General features: G+C 31.4%; 1 protein-coding gene across 3 annotated transcripts in view; it reads left to right on the top strand.

The window, feature by feature from the left end:
* Positions 1-13217, top strand: part of LOC145269104 (uncharacterized) — a 156509-nt gene that overhangs the window by 22425 nt on the left and 120867 nt on the right. For 2 of the 3 annotated variants that reach the window (XR_013864955.1, XM_080124694.1), the window contains exon 1: positions 3968-4121. The exons of the other annotated variant lie outside the window; for it this stretch is intronic. The gene's annotated coding sequence lies outside the window, so the exon portion shown is untranslated. Of the gene's footprint in view, positions 1-3967; positions 4122-13217 lie in introns of those variants that run through there. 3 annotated transcript variants of the gene reach the window in all.

Below are 13217 nucleotides of genomic sequence, written 5' to 3'. Positions count from 1 at the left end.
TTATTTTTTATTCAAAAATAAAAAAATAAAAATTTTAATGTTTAAAACATGTTTTTTTTTTTCCCCCCAAAGCTTATTGGGGATTTTTATTAATTACCATATTTTTCATGCACTTGCTCTAAAAATGTTTCCAAATAATCTAATATTTTTTCACTTTTGTCATGGCCTCATCAACATGAGACCATCCAAAATAAATGAAGCAAAAAAAAATCATATAACAAAATAATCTGCAAAGCGCAAAGTTTAAGCCAAAATAAGGCACTTGTACAGTTTAGTCAAGACATAAAAAAATTAAAATATCGAAAAAAAGGTTATATTGCACATATCCGTTATGGAACAAAGTTCTCCGAAAAAAAATTTCACCTTATTTCATCAAGTTGTTTTTGTTTTATAGCGAAAAAAAATTTGTTATGATACTGAGCAAAAGGTTCGATTTTTAGGAAGAAAAGCTAGTATTAAAGATGGGGAGGGAGTGTTGGCGCTTAACATGGAGTTATCTCCCCGTGGTTTGTTCAGCAAATTTCACAATGGCTGACTATAACGCGCTTTCATAAGAACGTGTTTTTTCGCTGTAAAAAAAAAAAACTACTCGATCAAATTAAATAAAATTTTTTTCGGAGATCTTCAGTCCAAAACGGATACGTACAATATAACCTTTTTCGATGTTTTCATTTTTTAATGTCTTGATTAAACTGTACAAGTACCCAAAATAAATATCCATAAAAAAAGGTAAATTTTTAATTTTATGACCCCTCGGCATTTCCCTTTAATTTTTTGACTATTAAAAGTGTTGCTGCAAACGAATATCGCATTTATTTTTTGCGCAAACAAGTAGTTATCCCTTTATGAAGGCATTCAGTATCCAACGTAATCACTATCAATTTACTGGCGGCCATCTTGTTTTCCAATACCCCAAAAAACGGCAGAAAAGGTCAACTTTGCCACACGTCAGGTTTTCTTTCATTTTCTTTGTATATATCTCGCCCTTTTTTTTTTAATCGAGCGTATATTTGACATATAATCGGTGGGTTTATAACAGTATTTTTTCTAGTGTTTTATTTTTAACTCTTTTTCCCAAACTTACTGTGTCAAAGAGAATCGGGTGAGAAAAAACAAGAAAAGATTAAATAAAGAAATAGTTAATGCCTTGACTTATCTCCATAAAGCTTGGCCAGTTCAATTAAAAATTTGTGTAGAAGAAAAGATTTGTCTGTTTCACTTCGAATGAACAGATATCTTGACAGGTACTTTTTTTTTCTTTTCGGCTCCACAGAGTAAGTCCTGCAGTGCATCGCCAGCTGCATTCTTCCTCCCTATAAAAGCACGTTTCTTTACAATTGGGGCAGGTGACACTTGTAGGTAAGACCCCATGCAGTCGCAGAAAATTTCGTCTTTTTTCTTACTGTTGAAGAAACTCCCCAACGAAATACATATTTTGGCAACTGTCACAATCCATGCGACTCATGTTTCCAGAAAATAGATGAAATTAATTGAAAAAAAAAAAAATGAATGTAATGAAGAAAGGGCAAAAATGATTGCAATGAAGAAAGTTAAAGAAAGATTGTCCGTTTCGATATCGAGAAGCGGGAAAATATCCAGGGGGGGGTGAAGCCGAAAAATGTATTGGGGGACCATATTTGTTGCCATTCTGGCTCTGTTTGGCTCTTTGTTCGCGTTTTTTTTTTCCTAAATTGGAAAATCGAAAACAAGATGTCCGCCAGTGAAAACGATAGTGATTACGTTGGATACTGAATGTCTTCAAATTTGGATAACTACTTGTTTGCGCAAAAAGTGAATGCGATATTCATTCTCAACGTACCCGAAAACCTTTAAAAGTCGACAAATTAAAGGTGAATGCCGAGGGGTCGGTAAACTAAAAGAATACAAATATATATATATATATATATATATATATATATATATATATATATATATATATATATATATATATATATATATATATATACATAAATAAATAAATAAAATAATCCGAACAAGCGCAAAGTTCAAGCCATAATAAATAAATAATTTAAAAAAAAAACAAAAAACTAGTCGCTCCCTCAAATGAACTGCGTACAACATCGGAGACGGAGCCAATGCGTATTTCGCTAGAGGGGTCTCATTTGTGTATGTCCGTCCAAACATCATTTTTCTTATTTCGAAATGCCATTTTTTTACTTGATTACTAAATTTAAAAGCCCCCCCCCCTAGTATTTTCGGATTAAATTCAGTTTTAAGATACTATTAATTTAGGTAATTTGCTGAAATAACTTTTTAAATTTAAGTAAAAAAAATTGAATTTTTACTTGATTAAATAATTTGAAATAAAATGATTTTTTGTTTTAATTTAATTATTTTTATTGTGCAATAAATTATATAAGTTTGAAATTATTAAAAAGAATAAAAAACAAACAAAGATTGCTAATGATTGTTTTGGTAGAAAAAAATTTGTCAGTAATAGTAATAATGAATACTGAAAAGTTTAGTATTTTTTTTAATGAAGTTCTTGGCCCTCTTGCAGTTTAAGGAAACAGAAATGTGAGGAAGAAGATGGGACATAAGTCATGTTACACCGGTAGTAAGAATTCAACTTGATTGGATAGTCAAATTGACGTCATTTTATAAATAAAATGAAATATTGAAATTGACAATATTAGAAAACAATATTCTTTTTTATTAAATGATTTTTATTAAATACAGGACTTTTTTTTTAAAAATGATTTTTAGCAGTTTAGATTTTTTTTTTTTTTTTTGAATCAGTGAGTGCACTCCCGCGTAATTTTATAAATAAAATGACAAACAAATAAAGATAATTAAATATGAAAAAGAAACGATATTGAAATTAAAGCTAATGAGAACTGATATTGTTTTCTGATACAGAATAATGGGTAAAACTATACAAACACCGTGACAGCGAATTAACCCTACCCCTAACCCTAACCCTAACCCCTAACCCTAAACCTAAACCCTAACCCTAACCCTAATCCTAACCCTAACGCTGTCACGGTGTTTGTATAATAATACCGAATAATGTACGCGGAAATATCCGAGTCGATTTCCTTTTCTGCCACACCTGATCAGCAATTTGTTGTGGACTTTCTTGCCTTTTCGATTTTTTAGAGATCTAATTAATTTTTTTTTTTTTTTTTTTTTTTTTTTTGTTAATTTATAATAAAGTAACATGGTTCATTCAATCAAATTGTGTCACTTAAATTATGACAAGTTTTAAAAACTTCTTCTACAATAATTATTTTTTATAATAATAATTATTAAATACTTAGTAATTACGTTATTTTATAATAATTTCAATTTTTAAATTATATCAATAGTTTATAGTAAACGTCAATTTCACTATACAATCAAGTGGGATTCTTACTACTTGTGTAACAACATCACTTATATCCCATTTTCTTCCTCACGTTTCTGTTTCCTTCTAAGGGCCTTATATTTTAAACGAAAAGAAAAGGGAAAACCATAAATTAAAATACTTTACTTGGTTTAAAATAACGAGTTGCTGGAATTTGAACCGTTCCTAAAATTGAATAATTCTTAGCGACGTTAATTTAGGACAGAGTTATCTGCCCTTCCTAAAGGTGAAAAATTCTTAGCGACGTTAATTTAAGACACCACCATTTTTTGTAATATATATTTTCTGAAAATGAAAAATCGATCAAAACTTTTCGATTATTACTAGGGCTATGACAACAGCATATTCTTTTCATTGTTTTGACTCTCGAGTATATATCCGACACAGTTAGACAGACACAATTAATAAACCGCGAAAACCACACCACACACACCATCATCAACGGATACACACTCGAGAGTCAAAACAATGAAAAGAATATACTATTGTCCCAGCCTTAATTATTAATAATATATATATATATATATATATATATATATATATATATATATATATATATATATATATATATATATATATATATATATATAAACATGCAACCCAATCTCGTCGTAGTCTAATGGCGGAACATTTTTAAGACGATGTGGGATTTTCACATTACACCGGTTTTTACTCCCACAGGGACGTTTCTTTCTTTTTCCATTACGCCTCCACCCATCATTTCTTTTGTTGAAAGTAGATTGCCAAACAAAAAGTAAGTATTACTTGAATTTGATTGATTTTTTTTTTAGTTCTTCTTTACTACAGGGGCGCGACCAAACCATTGTTTCTGTTTCGTTTTTATATTGAAATGAATCAACTTTGTATATGAACAAAATTGTAATTTTAAAGAATTCTTTTCAATCGTGTATTTTTTGGTTTGTTTTTAAAGTTTCTTTTTTCAGTGTTTAAGATATGCAGTCGACAGATCTATTTTTTTAAAAATATGTCGTTTTAAACAAAAACAATATTACGTACTTTTTTGTCATGCAGAAAATAGTAATATATCCGAATATTACGAAAAATCATCGAGTAGAAATTAATTCATAGTTAATAGTAATTTTTACGGAAAATTGGGTAAAATTGCATTTTTCTTAGACGTTATAAAGTAGACGTCCGCATCATCCAAACTTAAATACCGGACCAGAAACTAAAAAATGAAATGATACGAAACTTATTTATTATTTATTTATTTTTTTTTTTTTTTTATGCTGCAACTGCACGTATTCTTTCATTTATTTTAGCCCAGGCAGGCATTTACCAGAAAATAACGAAATACTATTTCGTTAGCATTCTTAATAAAATAAAATTGTTAATTCCATATGTTATCAGTGGTGGCCATTTCTGTACGCGCGTACAGAAATGGCCACCACTGATAACATATGGAATTACATGGCTTAATATTTGGAAAACTACTTATTTTTCATCTAATTTTAATTTTTCGCCAATACTACACTATGACAAAGCAGTTTGGTACGCGATTGCACATTTAACAGCCTTTGTTTATGCTCACCTCACCCCCACCCGTATCAGAATTTTTGTAGGAATTTTTGACACCCCTAACACGAAACTGCGAATACAATATAAAAATCTCGTAATTTCTCTGTTAAAAGTGGGTTATTTATTTTCTTTATGGATTATACTTCCAAAATAAACTATTACAGTTGTTTTAAAAGTAATAGAAATTTTTTTTTTTTTTAAACAGTAATGAATTTTCCGAACTCAATATTTTTCAATTTTTAAACTTTAAAAATCTATCAAAATTTTTCTATTGATTCTATTTTTACGATATTTTCAGGGTCAATGTGAAATTTTATGTTCTTTCCAATAAACCGAATATAATATTTTAGACAAACGTTTTTTTTTAAATTCACGCCCCCCCCCAAGTGTCACCCATTTTCAACTTTCTCTTAAAAAGTAAATAATTAATTTATGTCAAATAGTTTTATATATCACAAATTGAAGAGAAAAGGTCAATAAATAATATATTCAAATTTAAAACAAAAAAAAAAAATCCATTTTTTAGAAATTTACCTGTAAAGTCCGAAGTTTAAAACCTTATTTTATAAGAAGAACACATTGTTTTTTTTTTGTCTTTTTTTTTTTAATGAAACCTTGGTCCTTGCCCTTTAATTGAAAAAAAAATTAGGGCTTGAATTACATTTTTCGAGGAGTTATAAGCTTGGAAAGACAGGGGGTCGAATAATTCACGCCTCTCATTTTGAAATGTCTATTAAAAAGTAAATAATTAATTTATGTCAAATAGTTTCAAATAGTTTTATATATCACAAATTGAAGAGAAAAGGTCAATAAATAATATATTTAAATTTAAAACAAAAAAAAAATCCCTTTTTTAGAAATTTACCTGTAAAGTCCGAAGTTTAAAACCTTTTTTTTAAAAAAAAAACACATTGTTTTTTTTTTCTTTTTTTTTAATAAAACTTTGGTCCTTGCTCCTTTAATTGAAAAAAAAAAATTAGGGCTTGAATTACATTTTTCGAGGAGTTATAAGCTTGGAAAGATGGGGTGGAATTATTCACTATTTTCACGAAATTTCTGACACTGCTACGCGTAGCGTAAACGGCTAGGCTGTTAAATGGAAAATAGTCCCAGAGTTCAGGGGTTAATACCATGCAAACAGTAAATTTGCGACGGAAACGGTTATTATATTCTTTTAAAGCACACCAAAATCTACAAAAACATTTTTTTTTTATACGAACGTGAGACGGGCCTTAAAGTAAAATAATACCGATTTTTCTTTATTTTTTAATTTCGTCGTGTCTTTATTGAAAGATGAAAACAGAAAAAGAAATCAAGCATTAACAAAAAAACCTTTTAGTCAATAAACGCAAAAAAATGCCCCCGCTTTCAGGTGGTCAGAAAGTGGGTACTCATTTTAAATCGAATTTGGATGGAAAAGTGATCACCCACTTTTTAAAAAAATAATTTCTTCATATCATATCATGAAAACTATTTTTATTTATTTATTTATTTTATTTTTTTTTTTTTTTGCAACGGAAACGGTTTGCAGATTCGTTTTTAGCACACTGAAATTTACAAAAAAAAAATATTTTGGTTCTATACTGTGGGGGACTTTTGAACAGCGGTGTCATCACTTTATGGGGTGCATGCATGACATTCACCGATGCCTTGTATCATGGTCGTGATGTGAGCATAGGTAAATGTTTCCCAATCCCCAACAAAAATATGAAAATAAAAGGTTGTCAGAACTGGCATTAAGACAAAGGCGAATTGTAAAAGTTCAACATGATTTTTTATTTAACAATATAAGAAAGGTGAATGATATTGTGTTGATGTATTTTTATTTGTGCGTGTGCTGGTTAAGCACGAGAGTCATGAAAGTGATAAAGCTAAAATGTTCAGGAAAGGAATATTTTGGCAATAAAGTTAATGTTTGTAACATCTTGTATGGTCGCTATGACTCTATGTATATTTGTATTTAATCTGATAGGTTTTGAATTACATGTGTAAAGCAAAGTAAAGAGAGAGAAATCTTGCTCTGACTGAGGCTAAATGAAATCGAAGGGTAAACATTAATTCTCTCTGCTTTGGTACTTCCATGTGGAAAATTTAGGTGCGTGCACGCATTTATAGCTAGTAGCCGGTGGTACAAAGGAAACCGGTTACAAGAAAGAAAAGGCAAAGACTTCAGTGTGTTGTCATGAGTGTGTATGAGTCGTATCAATGAGGACAGTTCTTTAGCATGACAAAGAATGTTTCAGGGGACGGCACGTGGAAGCAAGTAGTAGTTTGAAGAGAAGCTTGTTTTGTACTCACATTAGGCCTGGGAGCCAAAGACCCCTGGTGATGTTTGCTGTTGGGCAGACCAGCTAGAAAATGGGTTAATGGTTTCAGGCTTTGCCTTTTATATACTCTATCACGTGATAGAGAGCTGGCTTGTGATTGGACAAGCCAGGAGGAAATGAATTTCAAATCTCAAAGTTGTGAGATATAGCTCTGCTTGTTAGTAGCGGCTGTTGGCTGCTACAAGTTTTTACAATCACGAAAATTGTGTGCATGTAAACCATGGATATACGCAGAACCAAAATGTTGCTTGTACAATCACTTAATATTTATAGCGAGTCGCTACAATACGAACGTTAGATGGGCCTTAATGTAAAATTTTACCGTTATTATATCTCACTACTAATGCAATTCTCTGTATAAAAGCTAAGTACGTCCAAGGATGGAATACTGCTGCCACATCTGAGCAAGAGTTGCTAAAAACAGCCTATCCTACATTGACAGAGTACAAAATAGACTTTGTGGTTTAGTGGGGGATTCCCTTTTCTCTTCCCTGCAACCTCTCTCCCACAGAAGAGACGTTGTGAGCCTGTCTTTGTTTTATCGTTATTTCCATGACAGGTGCTCGTCTGGGCTCCAATCCCTCATCCCTCCTCGCCAATCTTTCATGAGAAATACCCTTCTGGCTGAAACTACTGTCAATAATTTTCCCCACTCTTTATCTGTGCCTAAATCCAAACGTAGATTCCATGAGCAAAGCTTCTTTCTTAGAAGTGCATGCCAGTGGAACTCTCTGCCGCTTGCCTGTTTCCCACCTGACTACAACTTGGACGTCTTCAAGTCCAACATAAACTCCTGACAAACCGCCCCCTTAAGTAAGACATTCTATCAAAACCCCCAATACTAATGATTACTACAATACTATCTCATTGATTACTGTACACGCAATAACCTTTATCCCTGAGTGGCTTTCGGGCCTTGATAAGTGGTGACCCCCATGTAAAAAAAAAAAAAAAAAAAAAAAAAAAAATTATTTAAGTTTGAAAGATTTACTGTTTCATTAGCTTTCTTACTAAAATGAAATAAAATTGTCAATTCTTTTATTTTTTCCATGCATACTTGAATAAAATTCACTGAAAATGAAACAAAATAAAATGTAGCTAATCTTTGATAAGACGCTATATAAAGTACAGTCAAAGGACTTAAATCTAAATTCAAGGAATTATTGTAGACACATCAATGGCAACTGGCAGAGAGAGAAAGAGAAAAATTGTCTTACCTTTTTTATTTGGATATATCTTGCAACCAATTTCCTTTGTTGTGACCAAGATATTAGTCCTTAAAGTCCTGTAAATGTTAGTCAGTGCCACAAATCAAATTGTTAGAAAAGAATAACTACCGTGACAGTAAAAACCAAATGTAAAGAAAAAGGGGGCCACAAGCTTGTGAAAAATAAGCCATTTTATAACATGATCCAAGGTCACATGATTACCATTGATATTAAAAAAACAATCACAAAGGAGAAGGCGCTTTTGCATCTGTCTCCCAAAACCAGAGGCCATTGAAGGTAAGTAACATTTGTCAAAAATTCTCCGACACCAAGAGAAAGTAGGTAGATCAGAGTTAGGCTGGGGACAACAGTTGCGAAATTTTGCAAGATCGCGACCCTCAGCTCTGAGAAGGAGTCAAGGAACACGAGGCTTGGAGACCAACCTGTGTGTCTGTACTTTTATTAGCGGTAATAAATATCATTCACTGAAAGTATCCATCATCTAAGCACTCTGACCCCAATGGAAGCAATCCTCTAAATAGTTAGTAAAAGTCATTCATATGCAAGCACTTCCATCAGCAGCAGCAGTAGATATAAGCAAGAGTCAAACGTCACCGGTTTTGCTTAGTCCAAAATGAACCCGACCCTCCTCCGATCACCAACCTCCTCAAGTCATACATTTTCTTTTAAAAAAAACAACATGACACTAAAACAATAAATAAAATAATAACATAACACATTAAATTTAAATTGATGTGAAATATTTCTATGTAGGAATAAACGTCAACTATGGAGCATGCTGCACTTATTTTTATTCATTTTCGTTCAAGTATGCATTTACTGGAAAAGATGTATTTCCTCTGTTATTATCTTAGTAAGAACAAATTACTGTTTTGGTCAATGTGCACTGGTTGTCTAAACTGCAAAGGATGTTTATTCTGAAAGCTGTTTTTAACATGGGGAGGTTGAGGGGGGTTATTTTGTAAGGACTTTTCTTATTTTTCACCCCCCCTGTTAAAAACGGCTTTGTTCTTACTAACAAAATAACAGGGAAATACATCTTTTCTGGTAAATGCGTACTTGAACTAAAACAAATAAAAAAAAAAATAAGTCCAGCAAAAAAAAAATAAATAATATAAAAATAAATAAATAATTTTAATTTCATTTTGTTTTTGAGTTTCCGGTCTGGTTTTTAAGTTTGGTGGATGCGGATGAGTTTTTTAGTCGTGAGTTCACCAAGGTATTTCGGTAGTCACATTTACCTAAATACATATGGAATGCGACTGTACATCGCCACGATACTGTTATTGTGGCCACGGGTGCCAGTGCCTGCAATTATAATGGGCAATGGCTCAAATTTACAACTGTACATAATTGTTTTTGTTTTTTTAAACAGGTTGGGGTGGGCATACTTTCACCGGGCAATGCTGGTGTGCGGGTCCTGCTAGTTTATCATATTTCCATAACCAGGCAAAGTTCAGACTGAACCTCATACTTTTATTTTGAATTCAAATTAACAAAAGTAGTGTCAAGTCTGTTTAGTTAGGATGAAAAGAAATTGTCAAGCACTTTAAAATGTTGATAATGTTCTACAGAATTTGAAACAAAGTGATTTTTTTTAACCTATTCCTAACTTGTTTTAGGTTTAGTTAAAATTCTGTAGAAGCACTTCAAAATATATATATATATATATTTTTTTTACACAGTGGTCACCACTTATCAAGGCCCGGAAGCCACTCGGGGATAAGGGTTATTGCAAGTACATTACGTTAGTGTAGAGATTTGATGAAGTGTTTACTTAAGGGGACGATTCATTAAGAATTTGTTAACGTTGGACTTGAAGACATCCAAGTTGTAGTCAGGTGGGAAGCAGGCAGATGGAACAGAGTTCCACAGGCGTGCAGTTCTAAGAAAGAAGCTTTGTTCATGGAATCCACGTTTTGATTTAGGCATAGATAAAGAGTGGGGGAAATTTTTCACAGTGGATTCAGCTATACGGGTGTTTTTCGTGAAAGATTGGTAAGGGGAGACCAGAGATTGGAGTTCAGACGAGCACCTGCCATGGAAATAACGATAAAACAAGGATAGGCTCGCAACGTCTCTTCTGTGGAGAGAGGTTGCAGGGTAGAGAAAAGGGCATCCCCCACTAAGCCACAAAGTCTATTTTGTACTCTGTCAAGGCAGGATAGGCTGTTTTTAGCAGCTCCTGCCCAGATATAGCAGCAGTATTCCATCCTTGGACATACTTGGCTTTTATATAGATAGAGAATTGCATCAGTAGTGAGATATCTTCTGGATTGATTGATTTCTGTTGATTTATTTGGATTGCATTTATTTATTTATTTAGATACATACATGCACAAGTGATGGGTGGCTTTTTAGTATTTATCACGTAACTCTTTATGACCTGAATTATGATGTAGATGATTAAAAAATATTTATTGTTAATTTTATGACCTGAATTATGATGTAGATGATTAAAAAAATATTTGTTAATTTTATTTTAAAGGGTAATGATACTATGATAGTCTTCAGACTGGAAAACTTATGAAGTTCAATAGTCAAACTACCACTGAGAATTTTTGCATTTCATTAACTTACCTTGATTATTATCCATAGTGCTTGAAAAAAGTGTTTTTATGACAACAAACGAAATCCTTCACTCTCTGAGACAGATGGTGGCATATTGAATGTAAGCAATGGACAGTTGCAATCTGGAAGTATCTGACATCTGCCCAGATACTGAACTAATACGTACAGGGCGTGTTTGAATCAATTTTCACTTTATTTATGCAATTGTATTCATTTATTAGCAGGAGGCAGGGCAATTTTTACAGTTGTAAAATACGCTTAAGTATGATATTTTAATTTGTCCAGATTTTGTAGATATTATTATAGTCATGGTTATATGATTATATGTGATAATATAGAATAAACAAAGCTTAATTCAATGATAATATCGTTAGTTTGAGAAATAATTTTCTTCAAGTTATATCGATTTCGTTAATACTTTAAGGGCTTTTTATGTAATGTTCCTGAAAAAAATAATGCTTTATTTTCATAAAAACAAAATTAAATTCATTCATTTTTTTTTTTTTTTACTACTAAAAACCATAACTTTAGTAAAGGCATTTTTTATTTGAACAAAATAATACATCTCCCCTAAGTAAAAAAAGTATTTGGGTGCCATCATCTAGAATCAAAACCGAAAACAAAACTGCAGCATTCAAAGCTGGTGATGTTACCACTGTACCAATATGACACGCATATGAACTGATTAAAAATAAACTAAAATGAATGTACAAAATGTATAAAGATTTTTAAAATTTTGACCCCTTAAAATCTATTTTAACTGGCTAAAAACCCATAAAAAATGGCCCATAAAAAATCCAATCATTTCATGCTCCTAGCAATGCTCTGCAAATTTAAGTTTCGGAAGAAATAGAGTTTGAAAATATGGAGACAGACATAGTGCTTTTTATATATTAGATTTATGACTGAACAGATTAGTTCAACAACGTCATAAAGGTTTAATGATCACAAAATATAATAAACCAATAAAAAAAATGCATTGTGTAAAATAGGTACGGCCATTAATGATGGCAAACTAGTAGGAGCACATAGTTTTGAAAGCCGGTTTATCATAATTTTTTTAATTTAATTATTTTTCTGTGTTCCTGCTTTTAAATTTTTTTCATATTTTAAATTTTTCAAGATTATATAAAAACTAGCATTTCGGCCTGGCATTGCCCGGGTGTTTGGAAGTGTATGTTGATCAAAAAAAAAAAAGAAAGAAAAAAAAGGTCAATTTTTTCAACTTTAACCACTATTATGACCCCTTAACATTTATTGCTTTGAGCTCAAATAAAGTTATTAAATTAGATCCATGTCCAAGGAACCTATATCTAAAATTTAAAGTGTTTTAACCCAAAATTGGTGGAGGAGTTTAGTAGAGTTCTCAAAAGTTAAATCGTTGAACTTTGACCCCTTAACAGCCAAATTTCTGGCCAAAAATGGACTACAAAGATTTTCCCAAATCTCAGTACTCTGTATATCAAATTTCGAGTCTGTAGACTGAAAATTGACAGAGTTATTGTGTAGGGAAATGTACACACACAGACACAGACCCGTTCACTTTTATAGATATATAGATTATGTTACGCTGAAGATTACACATTCATTCAGGCCAGAAAAATATTAGAATCTTACATATAAAAATCACACAAAACAGGTAATGTAAAAAAAGAAATATTTTTTGCAGTTATAATTTTTTTTTTGTCTGTGATAATATAGAATAAACAAAGCTTAATTCAATGATAATATCGTTAGTTTGAGAAATAATTTTCTTCAAGTTATATCGATTTCGTTAATACTTTAAGGGCTTTTTATGTAATGTTCCTGAAAAAATAATGCTTTATTTTCATAAAAACAAAATTAAATTTATTCATTTTTTTTTTACTACTAAAAACCATAACTTTAGTAAAGGCATTTTTTATTTGAACAAAATAATACATTTCCCCTAACATTCAAATAAAAATAATAGGTTCATTACATTCCGTGATTATTTGATAAATACTGAAAATTTCATTAAAATTGGTTAATTTCCTGATTTTTGGTGAATTTTTAAGTAAAGGGAGGGGGTCAAAATGTTCATACATTTTGAGCATCGGATATTCATTTTGCACATACCTAGTATAAACAAAACGCTTTATTAAAGTTATTGTTATGCATAAAAGCAGATTAATTTATTTTTGCTTTTTTATGAAAATAAAAAAA

This window comes from Euprymna scolopes, chromosome 45, assembly GCF_053919585.1.
Source record: "Euprymna scolopes isolate OS-2025 chromosome 45, ASM5391958v1, whole genome shotgun sequence".
Taxonomy (NCBI): domain Eukaryota; kingdom Metazoa; phylum Mollusca; class Cephalopoda; order Sepiida; family Sepiolidae; genus Euprymna; species Euprymna scolopes.
Note: the sequence above shows the minus strand (reverse complement) of the source record. Positions and strands in the feature narration are given on the sequence as shown.